The following is a 14,854-nucleotide window of genomic DNA, read 5'->3' on the forward strand; positions in this document are numbered from 1 at the left end:
AGAAAGAGATCGCGTGATAGTACAAAAATTTTCAGAGTTAAATTTACAACGTGCACACGATAAGGAAGAAATATTTGAGAGAATCGAGGAATCCGTACCAAATGACAGAATAAATAACCTAACACAACAATATGAACAGTTAACTACTATATGTGTCAATACTGAAACCCGAGCTGCGACACTTACGGAAGACGTATATAAACAGAATGAAAAAATAAGTGACTTATCGGAAAGAGCTGAGGAGATTTCAGATAAATTGACAAATCTTAGTTTACATGGGGACAGAGATTCAGATGATACAGCTCCATTGTCATTTGCAGAAACAGAAGAACACCAGAACATAAATAAACCTGTTGAAAAGCAGGTAAAATTTAATGAACGCGTTAAAAGGGAATTTGAGGCATTACGAAAGCAAGTCAAACAAATTGAAGGCGAAATCGTAGGAAAAGACAGCAGAAGAAATTTGGAATCACCGAAAACAGCGGGTTTTGAAGAAAATAATTTATATCATTTACGGGATGCAACAAGAGAGCGCCAGGCGCGCAAACCTGACAATGATCGACTTTCGGACTGGGATAGACGCGGTAGGTCTTTGTCACCACGAGGCGAAAACTTTGACTATAAACACTTTTTAACTGTTCGGAAATTTAAGATCTTTCGCAATTCTAAGAATGACATACATTCATCTTCATTGGTAGATCAATTTATGTACGCACTTCCACCAACTTGGCCACTAAAGCACAAAGTAGAATTTATGTACGGCTATTTAAGTCCTCAAGGGATTCGCTACACTAAGTGAATATGTGCCGTAGCATGCACAGGACCCCGAGCTATAGTGGTGCTATTTCCCTTTTAGTTTTCTGCACCGCTGCCTACTCTTTTACTATTCTTTGTATCTATCAAAACAACTCTTCAACTATCAATCTATCTAGAGAGTCGGTAAAGAATAACCGGATATGACTATTATACTCAAAAGCAATTTCGGAAATTACCGTTTGGACTTACTATATTTTCTGCAGCATTCATTCGTAGTTTAAACTAAATTTTACCAGTTTATCTTCGTGACAATATTACTTCATATGTTGACGATATTCTTATTGCTAAACGTTCTTGGAGTGAGCATAACAAAATTTTGGATTCATTATTACGTATTTTTGCAGGAGTTGGCATTAAAGTGAACTTGGAGAAATCTGAATTTGGTCGTTCTCAGGTGAAATTAATTGGTCACATTATTTCTACAGAAGGTATTCTCCCTGATCCAGAGAAGCTAGACGCTATTCGTAATTATGCTGTTCCTACCACAAAACGTGATGTTCGTAGTTTCCTTGGTGTCTGTAATTTTCTTAGGCGCTTTGTTAGATTGGACGATATGGCCACACCTCGTTTATGTGAATTATCTGGAAAGAATTCTAATTGGTGTTGGGATGAGGAAGATCAATCAGAATTTGAACACCTTCGTGATGCTTTAGTTGCTGCTCCACTTCTTTCACATCCGGATTTATCTAAAGAATTTTGTTTGGCGACGGACTCATCATACAAAGGCCTAGGTGCACATTTATTTCAAGAGATAGAAGAAAACAGCGTTGTAGTACAGAAAACTATTGCATTTGGAAGTCGTGTTCTCTCAAAATCAGAAAAGAATTATTCGATTACGGAATTTGAAGCTTTGGCTGTTGTTTGGGCTTTTACAAAATTTAGCATATTTTTGTATGGGAGACATACTAAGGTTTACACCGATCATCGAGCTCTGGAAATTCTTATGTCAACAAAATTAACACATGGAAGATTGTCACGATGGGCGCTGTATCTTCAAGAATTTGATTTTAGTATTGTTTACATACTGGTTTCTTCAAATATTATTGCTGATGCTTTATCACGTGCACCTATGGGTTTGAAACAAAGTGCTGAGGAGGACTGCAAAGAAAACAATTATTGTTTGATGTATATTCAAGGTGTTGCGTTTGAAAATTTTATTTCGTCTTCGCTCCAGGACATCGCTAAGGAGCAAAATAAGGATCCAATCTGGAAGGACATTAAGGAGAAGTGGAGGAGAAAGGAAAGCGTAGCGATTAGACAGTATTATTTAGTTCGCAATGATATTCTTTTTAAACGAAAATCGGTCGACAACTCTGTTTGGTTAGTTTGTATTCCTGATGTGTGGGTTAATAAATTGATTTGGTATACGCATTTCAGTTATGCACACTTTGGTCCCAGAAAATGCTTTCATAAATTACGAGAAAATTGCTACTTCAGTAATATGGAAAAACGTATTCGATCTGTTCCTGCCAAATGCAAATTATGTCAAAAGGCTAAGCCACCAATATTTCTCACAGAGCACCGTTGTTTCCAATCATTCCAGCGAAATTAAAGGACATGGCTGCAGTCGATTTGTTCGGTCCAGTGGTTCGTTCTACTAATGGTTTTGCGTACATTTTGGTAGCAGTGGAATTGACATCAAAATATGTGTGTTTTACACCTTTACGTAAAGCAACAGCTCGTTCAGTATCTAATGCTTTCATCAAACATTTTCTTAAAGAAGTGGGTCATGTTGATAAGTTTATATCAGATAATGGATCACAGTTTCGCTCTAAAATTTGGTTTCGTACTCTACGGCGTCGTAAGATTAAACCAATTTTCATTTCACTTTTTCACCCTCAATCTAACGCTTCTCAGAGATTGATGAAGGAAATCAATAAATTGTGTCGACTTTATTGTCATCAGAATCACAGAACGTGGGATCAGTATCCTCAAATTTTTCAAAACATTCTGAATGAACTCCCTAACGATTCAACTTCTTTACCGCCTATATTGATATTAAAAAATAAAGCACCGACAAATCGCATTTCTGAAATAGTTCCTTTTCCACCTACACGGAAACTGCGGCATTCTGAATTTGTGAACCTGGCTCTGCAAAATATTGCATCTGCGGCTGCTAGAAGAGAGAAATCAGCTAAACGTCCTGGTCGTTTAAAAACCTTGTCAGTTGGTCAAAATGTGTTCATTAAGTCTCACCGTTAGTCTCACAAAGGAAAAGGCTTGTGTCGCAAATTTTTTCTGGTTTAAAACGGTCCATATAGAGTTCGCAAAATTATTCATGATAACACTGTCGAAGTAGAAACTCTTAAATCTCGACGCTCTAAGGGAATACATCATATATCTAACGTTAAAATTTTTGTGGAATGACATACTTTTGAAAAATTTTTGTGGAATGACATACTTTTGAGAAACTAACAGTTATACGTAATCACAATACGGCTCCGTGTTCTGGCGGCGGCACATACTCAAAGCAACAGTCAAGTCTGCGCGGCGCACAAGGCAGTCGTTGACCGCAAACAATTACTTCCTACGTCACGCGCCTACAGCTGATCGAGCGCTCAGTGCGAATGCACTGACAACCGTAAACAAGTACACAGTTTAATTTCTCCGAATAAATTCAGTATAAAGCTATAGTGACTCGATAAATTATGTTATTAACGTTCAGTATTTTTCAGGATACGGTTGTATAAAATATTTAAGAACTTCAGGGAAATTCTGTGTGTGTCCGACGTTAAGAGGACTTGCTATCGAGAAAATTTCAGGAAGTATGCAATTTCGAAGAAGAAACTAATAAACTAAAAAGGTAACTATTAATTGAGTTTATTTTTCGGGTAACATATTTCCACTTAGGTACGTACATTAGACGTAATTTGCTGCTCGCGATTAAGTGATTCATACTTTGTGCTATATTTCATGTTCTATGAATTTACTTGTGAAGCGACGTCCTTGCGTACATTAACTGATTTTGACAATGAATGATTAATGAACAGGGTTGTTACTTGTGTATATTATTCATCGGTTGGCTGCACTGCTTTTTCACTGATGTCACTTTTTTTATTATGTGCCTGCTGTACTTATTTATTTAAATTATAATTGTCACCTGATTAATTGTGCTGGCTGTGGTTATATATGTAAGTTATACTTTGTGATTTATCTGCTTGCGCCTTCATGTTTACTTATTAAGATTACATATGAACATTTATTTGCTTATGCTGGATTTATCTGCTTGCGTCTTCATGTTTACTTATTAAGATTACATATGAACATTTATTTGCTTATGCTGATATGATGCTAATGACCTGTTTATTATGTAAGATACATATTTGCTGCTTTGCGTATGGATTTCATATTTACACATTTCTGTTTTGTTGTCATAACTACTCTTTAATTTGGTATATAGAAATGCTCACATACTGTGTATGAACATAGAGTTTAGGTTACACTATGGTAATAATTAATGATTGTTTGCTTGGCAGAGCCTCGTTGTAGGGATTGTGCTGCATCCACTTGTTGACATTCTGTTCTCTACTGGTATATTTATTCGCTATTGCATGTTTTGCTTACGCTCAGTGCCTTATATTTTAAGATAAGAAAATGAACTACTATAATGCTACGAACGAAATTACCACAAGAAACTTCATTGAAGTCACATGAGCTGGAGGTTTTATGGAAGCTGTATAAATTTATGCTAATAGGAAGGAAGCTAACGTCATGACAAGGTTTAGACCATTGACAGCTATTACACTGCATTCTACGTGAGCAATTGAAATAGCAAATGACACTTGACACAAGAAATACTCCACATGTTTGCTTCTGTTTTGCCATGATTCTTAAAGTGGTGTACACACTGTGAAATATTATGATCATTCACACTCCGTACTTGTATTTACTTACTGGAAGTTATTCAAACTAAAGGCTGGTAGAGGTCATGTATGCATTTCTTTTATTTAATGATGGACAAGGTAAGCAAAATGTATTTTATAATTCATAATGAGTAGAAGATTTGGGTCAGATGGATTACACAAAGGTTGTGTGTGGACATTGTGTCTTCAGATTGTATGGGATGATGAATTTAAGTTTTCACTAGGATTTTATCTGTACTTGTTCGAGCAGACTAACTAGAGGAAAGAGTTGTTATAGAAGTGAAATGATATTGGCGATAAGGTTCATATGTATCGACGTATTGAAGAGGTAGTATTGAGGTATTGAGATTGTGCGAAGTTGATGATTATTGGAGTTTTGGTGGACAAGAGGTAAGGTAAATGATATTGAAGATAAGGTTTATATGTATCGACGTAAGAGGTATTATTGCAGTATTAAGATTATGTGATGCTGATGATTATTGGAGTTTTCGTGGATAAGAGGTAAAGTAAGTGAGGAGCATTTTTTTTTTGTTGGTTTATATGGAACAAGGAGGATGAAGATGGCAGATTAGAACACTCAAGTGGAAGGAAGATTGTCTACACACACACACTTTGTTAAATCACTAAGCAGTATATACTTTTTTTTGGAGAGAGGAAGTATTTGCATATCTTGGCACACTGACAGTTGCTCAGCAACCGTACATTTGATTTGGCTTGGCAAACATTGGTCTTGACATGATGACTATGACGTAGACTAACTATTATTGACTGTTATACAGTGCTGCCATTACTACTTGATACACATGATGAACATGAAATTTTGACAGAATTGCATTTACACAGTTAAGACTATTCAATTACACAGTAGTACTTAATGTGCATGAAAGGTGAGTGAGTGTGTTTTGTGTATTTTCCTTTCCTAATCCCAAGTAATTGGTATCGACCTATCTCCTAAATATTATTTTACTTGTTTGTTGCGGCTTGCACTGACACCCATAAATATTATATGTTTACTGATATTTGTGTATTTGTAATATTTAATATGACAATTATCTGATATCATTTGTGTGTTTATTATTATTTTTATGTTTAGTGCAAGAGCATTGATGATAATTTTGTAAAAGCAATTGTGTGTGCATTGAAACTGTTGTTCATGCCTACACCTGTTTAACATTAATGGGTGCCACTTGGATATGTTTAATTTGTGCCAATGAACTCTGATGAACTGTCTGATTAGTGATAGTGAATATTATGGACTGTTTCCTGCACTTGTTCAACATGATGAGTGCCACTAGGAGATGTTTAATTTCTGCTGATAAACTCTGATGAACTGTCTGATTGGTGATAGTGAATATTATGGACTGTCACCTGCACTTGTTCAACATGATGGGTGCCACTAGGAAATGTTTAATTTCTGCTGCTAAACTCTGATGAACAGTGTGATTAGCGATAGTGAATATTTTGGACTGCTGTCTGCACCTGTTCAACATTGCTGGGTGCCACTGATGAAACTGCTTCTACTGACATAATGTCACTTGTTGGTGTCTGCACCTGTTCAACATTGCTGGGTGCCACTGATGGAACTGTTTCTACTGACATAATGTCACTTGTTGGTGACTGCATCTGTTCAACATTGCTGGGAGCCACTGATGGAACTGCTTCTACTGATGTGACTACGAAGGCTTTCCCGGCGTAATAATTGATAATATTCTTCTCGCGTATGCAGCCGGATCATAACGTCTTCATGACACAATATTTCCGCGGTGCAACTGGCCGCCATCTTCATGTGAGAGCGCTAGTGCACAATCTCGCCGGAACTGACTTCCCAGCGCAAACGACAGCCCCTATATAGGCCACAGATGACCCACAACGCGTGCGCGAGAAGGTGCCGTAGCTCCCCTCTAGCGCAGTAAACATGCCTCGCCGCCAGTTGTGGAAAGAGGCGAAATCGAGATATCGCTGTGAAAAGTAAAAGAAATTTAAAAATTTTTATTCCGACGATTGAAACACAGACCGTTGTTTTTTAATGTCAGATAACACCGGGTCCCAAGTCTTACTTAAAGGATAACCCTTGTCTCTATTAATAGGATTGTCAGATAAACGAATCTCTATGGATTCTTTTAAAACACAGTCCCAATAACGAGATGCAGGGGCAACCATTTGTGTCGCGTCATGTAGCATTCTGTGTCCCTCGGTGAGACAGTGCTCCGCCACTGCGAATTTCTCAGGTTGAAGCAGCCGTGTGTGCCGCTGATGCTCAACACATCGGTCCTGAATGGTCCGGATTGTCTGACTAATATAAGCCTTCCCACAGTGGCAAGGGATCTTGTACACACCGGGCTTCCTCAAACCCAAGTCATTTTGCTGAGATTCCGCGATGGAAGAGTAATACCTAAGTTTGCCAAATTTGTGCATTTTATTGATACGAGAACGGCCAACATCAAGAAGCGTGCCAGTTTCGCCTTAGTCAAGGAGCGCATTCGTTTCACTCGAAGACAACTGGATCTCATATCCAAGGATTTACTTTTCTTGCACTTGGAGTTATCGTCGCTGCTGTCGGATGCATCCTGGGAATGGATGGATAGCTCTTGTTGGGCACTATCAGACTGGACGCATAGAAGCGGCGTCAGGAAACAGTCTTCGAAGTTTCAACGGCTTTGTTCTCAACCTATGATATCTGATGACGACACCCGTCGACGGACAGTGATTAACCTCACGAGTAAAGAACTGGACGACGCTACGCTGTCAGTGTTGGAGAAAGGCCTGAATTTTGCCCCTACACCGAGGAATTTCATCTGTGCAGTCGAACAAGCAGTGTCCAACATTTCGGAGGACCAAGCTGAAGAGATTAGGCAAGAGGTCTCACATTCATTGCGGCGGGCGCCGCCTCCACGGAGTAACATCTCCTGTCTCGAAAGGGCAGCCGTCCGGTCCATTAGAGAAGACGAGGATCTGATAGTTCTACCATCGGACAAAGGCAACGCAACGGTTCTTCTGTCACGTGACGACTATCTGGGAAAGATGGATCTCTTACTTGAGTACTCAGCATACAAAACATTGCAGGACGACCCAACTGAACGGATAAAACGGAAGACGCTTTCACTGCTCAAGAAGAGTTCTTTACCTGACGACGTTCTCAAAAAACTTCGTCCTGGTGCTGCCGCGCCACCGAGACTATACGGCCTACCCAAGATTCATAAGAAGTGGGTCCCGCTTCGTCCGATCGTGAGTAACTTGGGTGCTCCTACCTACAATCTAGCCAAATATTTAGCATCTGTTCTTGGCCCTCACATCGGTAAATGCGAACATCACATTCCCAATTCTATGGTGTTTATTCAGAGATTGAAGTCCTTGTCTCTTAGTCCCTGCGATTTTCTTGTGAGCTTTGATGTCGTGTCGCTTTTTACCCGGGTTCCTCTGGAAGAATCCTTGCAATTAATTGGTGAGAAACTGGATGAGGAAACAACCAGGCATTGTCGCCACGTGCTGACGTTGACGTACTTTTTATTCAATGACAAACATTTTGAACAGACTGACGGAGTGGCTATGGGGGAGCCCATTGTCCCCAATAGTCGCCAATCTTTTTATGGAAGATTTGGAGGACATGGCGCTGAAGACGGCGTCCTTAAAACCAACCTGTTTCTGGAGGTACGTTGACGACACGTTTATGGTGTGGCCTCATGGGAGAGAAGCTCTTGACCGCCTCCTAGATCATTTTAATTCCCTGCATCCTAGCATCAAGTTTACCATGGAGGTGGAAAGTGATGGAAAGCTTCCGTTTCTAGATGTTCTGGTGTACAGAAAGGATGATGGGACACTGGGACACAGTGTTTATCGAAAGCCTACGCACACGGACCGTTACCTGCATGCTTCTAGCTGTCATCCATCGTTCCAGCGTACGGGGGTCCTGAGGACGTTGGCGAGAAGAGCTTACGCCATTTCAGATGGAGAAAGCTTGACACAAGAATTGGACCACCTTAAGGTTGTGTTCAAGCTGAATGGCTATACAGATAAACAGATCCGTCGCGCTTTCCAGTTTGGACCATCGCCAGAACCACCAGAAGATACCTGCAAATCGGTGGCCTTTCTGCCTTTTGCTGGGAGCATTTCCTCGAAGATAGGAAGAATTCTAGAAAGATATCATATCAAAAGTATTTTTCGTCCGCCAGCCAAGATTAGAGCGCTTCTTGGCTCTGTTAAGGATGACTTGGGTTTGAGGAAGCCCCGTGTGTACAAGATCCCTTGCCACTGTGGGAAGGCTTATATTGGTCAGACAATCCGGACCATTCAGGACCGATGTGTTGAGCATCAGCGGCAAACACGGCTGCTTCAACCTGTGGGAAGGCTTATATTGGTCAGACAATCCGGACCATTCAGGACCGATGTGTTGAGCATCAGCGGCAAACACGGCTGCTTCAACCTGAGAAATCCGCAGTGGCGGAGCACTGTCTCACCGAGGGACTCAGAATGCTATATGACGCGACACAAATGGTTGCCCCTGCATCTTGCTATTGGGACTGTGTTTTAAAAGAATCCATAGAGATTCGTTTATCTGACAATCTTATTAATAGAGACAAGGCGTATCTTTTAAGTAAGACTTGGGACCCAGTGTTATCTGACATTAAAAAAACAACGGTCTATGTTTCAATCGTCGGAATAAAAATTTTTAAATTTGTTTTACTTTTGACAGCGATATCTCGATTTCGCTTCTTTCCACCACTGGCGGCGCGGCATGTTTACTGCGCTAGAGGGCAGCTACGGCACCTTCTCGCGCACGCTTTGTGGGTCTTCTGTGGCCTATATAGGGGCTGCCGCTAGCGCTGGGAAGACAGTTCCGGCGAGATTGTGCATCAGCGCTCTCACCTGAAGATGGCTGCTAGTTGGACCGCGGAAATATTGTGTCATGATGACGTTATGATCCGGCTGCATACCCGAGAAGAATATTATGCTTCTACTGATATAATGTCACTTGTTGGTGTCTGCACCTATTCGACATTGCTGGGTGCCACTAATGGAACTGCTTCTCCTGAAATGATGGCACTTGTTGCTGTCTGCACCTGCTCAACATTGCTGGGTGTCACTAATGGAACTGCTCAATCAGTGATGAGATGTTACTTGTTGCTGTCTGCACCTGTTCAACATTGCTGGATGCCACTGATGGAACTGCTTCTACTGACATAATGTCACTTGTTGGTGTCTGCACCAGTTCAACATTGCTGGGTGCCACTGATGGAACTGCTACTACTGATGATGTTACTTGTTGCTGTTTGCACCTGTTCAACATTGCTGGGTGCCACTGATGGAACTGCTTCTACTGACATGTCACTTGTTGGTGTCTGCACCTGTTCAACATTGGTGTGTGCCACTGATGGAACGGCTTCTACTGACATAATGTCACTTGTTGGTGTCTGCACCTGTTCAACATTGCTGGGTGTCAATGATGGAACTGCTTCTACTGACATAATATCACTTGTTGGTGTCTGCACCTGTTCATCATTGCTGGATGCCACTGATGGAACTGCTTCTACTGACATAATGTCACTTGTTGGTGTCTGCACCTGTTCAACATTGCTGGGTGCCACTGATGGAACTGCTACTACTGATGATGTTACTTGTTGCTGTCTGCACCTGTTCAACATTGCTGGGTGCCACTGATGGAACTGCTTCTACTGACATGTCACTTGTTGGTGTCTGCACCTGTTCAACATTGGTGTGTGCCACTGATGGAACTGCTTCTACTGACATAATGTCACTTGTTGGTGTCTGCACCTGTTCAACATTGCTGGGTGTCAATGATGGAACTGCTTCTACTGACATAATATCACTTGTTGGTGTCTGCACCTGTTCAACATTGCTGGATGCCACTGATGGAACTGCTTCTACTGACATAATGTCACTTGTTGGTGTCTGCACCAGTTCAACATTGCTGGGTGCCACTGATGGAACTACTACTACTGATGATGTTACTTGTTGCTGTCTGCACCTGTTCAACATTGCTGGGTGCCACTGATGGAACTGCTTCTACTGACATGTCACTTGTTGGTGTCTGCACCTGTTCAACATTGGTGTGTGCCACTGATGGAACTGCTTCTACTGACATAATGTCACTTGTTGGTGTCTGCACCTGTTCAACATTGCTGGGTGTCAATGATGGAACTGCTTCTACTGACATAATATCACTTGTTGGTGTCTGCACCTGTTCAACATTGCTGGGTGCCACTGACGGAACTGCTTCTACTGACATAATTTCACTTGTTGATGTCTGCACCTGTTCAACATTGCTGGGTGCCACTGTTGGAGCTGTTTAAATACTGCTGATGGGATGTAATGAGACTGCTATTTGCACTTGTTGACCATTGCTGGGTGCTACTGTTGGATCTATGAACTACTCTGAGAAGTGGTACCTGTTTATTGAACTATTGAAATGATTTTATGTGAAAATTTGTATAAACCGATTTTTTGTGTATTTACTGTTTATGAAATATTATGAGACTCCTGCCTGCACATATTCGTCATTGCTGCTGGCATTGATTGAATGATACTTGTGTAAACTATGATGTAAAATCAAATGTATGAATGTATTTGTATCCTTACTGTATTTTATATATTAGTTTATTGAAGGGTCAGTGCAAAGCCAAAATTTATCTAGTTAAGTGATATTTACTTATTAATATTATCTTTTATTTTTGTCTGTATTTTTTTTTTTTGACGAATTTGGTGGTATTTTCACCACCAATGTTGGCAAAAATACCATCAAATTCTAGCCCGTAGAGGAGGGGCATATGAAAGGTGGCTACACTGAGTCACAGCGCCAGAGATTGCGCCAAAGAGTTTTATTCCGCCGCCTCCACTGGCAGTGCTTGTTCAGAAGTTGTGGTGGTTATTGCTTGCTGAGAGAATGTTGATAGCTGTACTAGTTGAGGCCATGTCGTGTGCAGTTGTTTTGATGGGCTAGACAGCACATATTGTTCGAATGGAGATGTTGTAATGATCAGAGTGTTTTTTCGTCAATATATATGAAGGTAAAAAACATTTTTTTATTTTTTTTTAAATTTCGTAACTAACAATGCCTTTTGGTCACAGGTTCAGTCAACAAAGCATCTGGCTTGTGTTCATGTATTAGACTGTAATTCGGGTTTCTATGTGCAATTTTAGTATTTCAGTTTTTATTTAATTAATTCAGTGTAAATGGTATTTAAAATATCTTGTCTTATTGAGGAAGAACCGTGCCAGATGTGTACGTTGAATCACACTTCCCCACACAGAACAGTTACACTTGTCCCTTGTTGTTTCGTAGCTTTTATAGTTGCTGGGAACTTAATTAATTAATTGTGGTCATGGAAATTTCCTTTCATTCTTTGTTTTTATTCTCTGCAGTCAGATTGCGTACTCATACTAGTCAGGACGAACCGGTACGAGACTTCGTAACCGGAAATACAGCTACTAAAATTAAAAATATTTGCATTATAAATAATTAAGCCCCCATGCAACCTTTGGCTCGCCTTCCCCACAATATTGTCTGTCTTTCCAACTGAAGTTGTTCGTAATTTTAACACCCAGGTACTTAGTTGAATTGACAGCCTTGAGAATTGTACTATTGATCAAGTAATCGAATTCCAACGGACTTCTTTTGGAACTCATGTGGATCACCTCACACTTTTCGTTATTTAGCGTCAACTGCCACCTGCCACACCATACAGAAATCTTTTCTAAATCGCTTTGCAACTGTTACTGGTCTTCGGTTGACCTTATTAGACGGTAAATTACAGCATCATCTGCGAACAACCTAAGAGAACTGCTCAGATTGTCACCCAGGTCATTTAGATAGATCAGGAACAGCAGAGGTCTCAGGACGCTTCCCTGGGGAACACCTGATATCACTTCAGTTTTACTCGATGATTTGCCGTCTATTACTACGAACTGCGACCTTCCTGACAGGAAATCGCGAATCCAGTCGCACAACTGAGACGATACCCCATAGGCCCGCAGCTTGATTAGAAGTCGCTTGTGAGGAACGGTGTCAAAAGCTTTCCGGAAATCCAGAAATACGGAATCAACCTGAGATCCCCTGTCGATAGCGGCCATTACTTCGTGCGAATAAAGAGCTAGCTGCGTTGCACAAGAACGATGTTTTCTGAAACCATGCTGATTACGTATCAATAGATCGTTGCCTTCGAGGTGATTCATAATGTTTGAATACAGTATATGCTCCAAAACCCTACCGCAAACCGACGTCAATGATATAGGTCTGTAGTTCGATTGATTACTCCTACTACCCTTCTTAAACACTGGTGCGATCTGGACAATTTTCCAATCTGCAGGTACAGATCTATCGGTGAGCGAGCGGTTGTATAAGATTGCTAGATAGGGAGCTATTGTATCAGTGTAATCTGAAAGGAACCTAATCGGTATACAATCTGGACCTGAAGACTTGCCCGTATCAAGCGATTTGAGTTGCTTCGCAACCCCTAAGGTATCTACTTGTAAGAAACATGCTAACAGCTGTTCGTGTTTCAAATTCTGGAAAATTCCATTCGTCTTCCCTGGTAAAGGAATTTCAGAAAACTGCGTTCAATAACTCCGCTTTAGCGGCACAGTCGTCGGTAACAGTACCATCGGCACTGCGCAGCGAAGGTATTGATTGCGTCTTGCCGCTTGTGTACTTTACATACGACCAGAATTTCTTCGGATTTTCTACCAAATTTCGAGAGAATGTTTCGTTGTGGAACCTATTAAAGGCATCTCGCATTGAAGTCCGTGCCAAATTTCGCGCGTCTGTAAATTTTAGCCAATCTTCGGGATTTCGCGTTCTTCTGAGCTTCGCATGCTTTTTCCGTTGCCTCTGCAACAGCGTTAGGACCTGATTTGTGTACCATGGGGGATCAGTTCCATATCTTACCAATTTATGAGGTATGAATTTCTCAATTGCTGTTGCTACTATATCTTTGAATTTGAGTCACATCTCGTCTACATTTGGATAGTCAGTTCGGAAGGAATGGAGAATGTCTCTTAGGAAGGCTTCTAGTGACACTTTATCCGCTTTTTTAAATAAAATTATTTTGCGTTTGTTTCTGGTGGATTAGGAAGAAACGGTATTGAGCCTAGCTACAACGACCTTGTGATCACTAATCCCTGTATCAGTCATGATGCTCTTTATTAGCTCTGGATTGTTTGTGGCTAAGAGGTCAAGTGTGTTTTCGCAACCATTTACAATTCGCGTGGCTTCGTGGACTAACTGCTCGAAATAATTTTCGGAGAAGGCATTTAGGACAATATCGGAAGATGTTTTCTGCCTGCCACAGGTTTTGAACAAGTATTTTTGCCAACATATCGAGGGAAGGTTGAAGTCCCCACCAACTATAACCGTATGAGTGGGGTATTTATTTGTTACGAGACTCAAATTTTCTCTGAACTGTTCAGCAACTATATCATCGGAGTCTGGGGGTCGGTAGAAGGAGCCAATTATTAACTTAGTTCAGCTGTTAAATATAACCTCCACCCGTACCAATTCGCACGGAGTATCTGCTTCGACTTCACTACAAGGTAAACCACTACTGACAAACACAAACACTCCACCACCAATTCTGCCTAATCTATCTTTCCTGAACACCGTCCGAAACTTCGTAAAAATTTCTGCAGAACTTATTTCAGGCTTTAGCCAGCTTTCTGTACCTATAACGATTTCCGCTTCTGTGCTTTCTATTAGCGCTTGTGGCTCAGGGGCTTTCCCAGCACAACTCCAACAATTTACAACTACAATTCCGACTGTTCCTTGATCCAAGCACGTCCTGTATTTGCCATGCACCCTTTGAGATTGCAGCCCACCCCGTACTTTCCCGAGGCCATCTAACCTAAAAAACCGCCCAGTCCACGCCACACAGCCTCCGCTACCCGTGTAGCCGCCAGCTGAGTGTAGTGAACTCCTGACCTATTCAGCGGAACCCGAAACCCCACCACCATATGGCGCAAGTCAAGGAGTCTGCAGCCAATACGGTCGCAAAACCGTCTGAGCCTCTGATTCAGATCCTCCACCCGGCTCTACACCAAAGGTCCGCAGTCGGTTCTGTCAGCGATGCTGCAGATGGTGAGCTCTGACCTAATTAATTACTATGCTTAGATGTCTTGGCAAATGCGCTATTACAGTACATTCTTAATTCTTAAGAACGAATTTACAA

This window comes from Schistocerca serialis, chromosome 4, assembly GCF_023864345.2.
Source record: "Schistocerca serialis cubense isolate TAMUIC-IGC-003099 chromosome 4, iqSchSeri2.2, whole genome shotgun sequence".
NCBI classification, from domain to species: Eukaryota; Metazoa; Arthropoda; class Insecta; order Orthoptera; family Acrididae; genus Schistocerca; species Schistocerca serialis.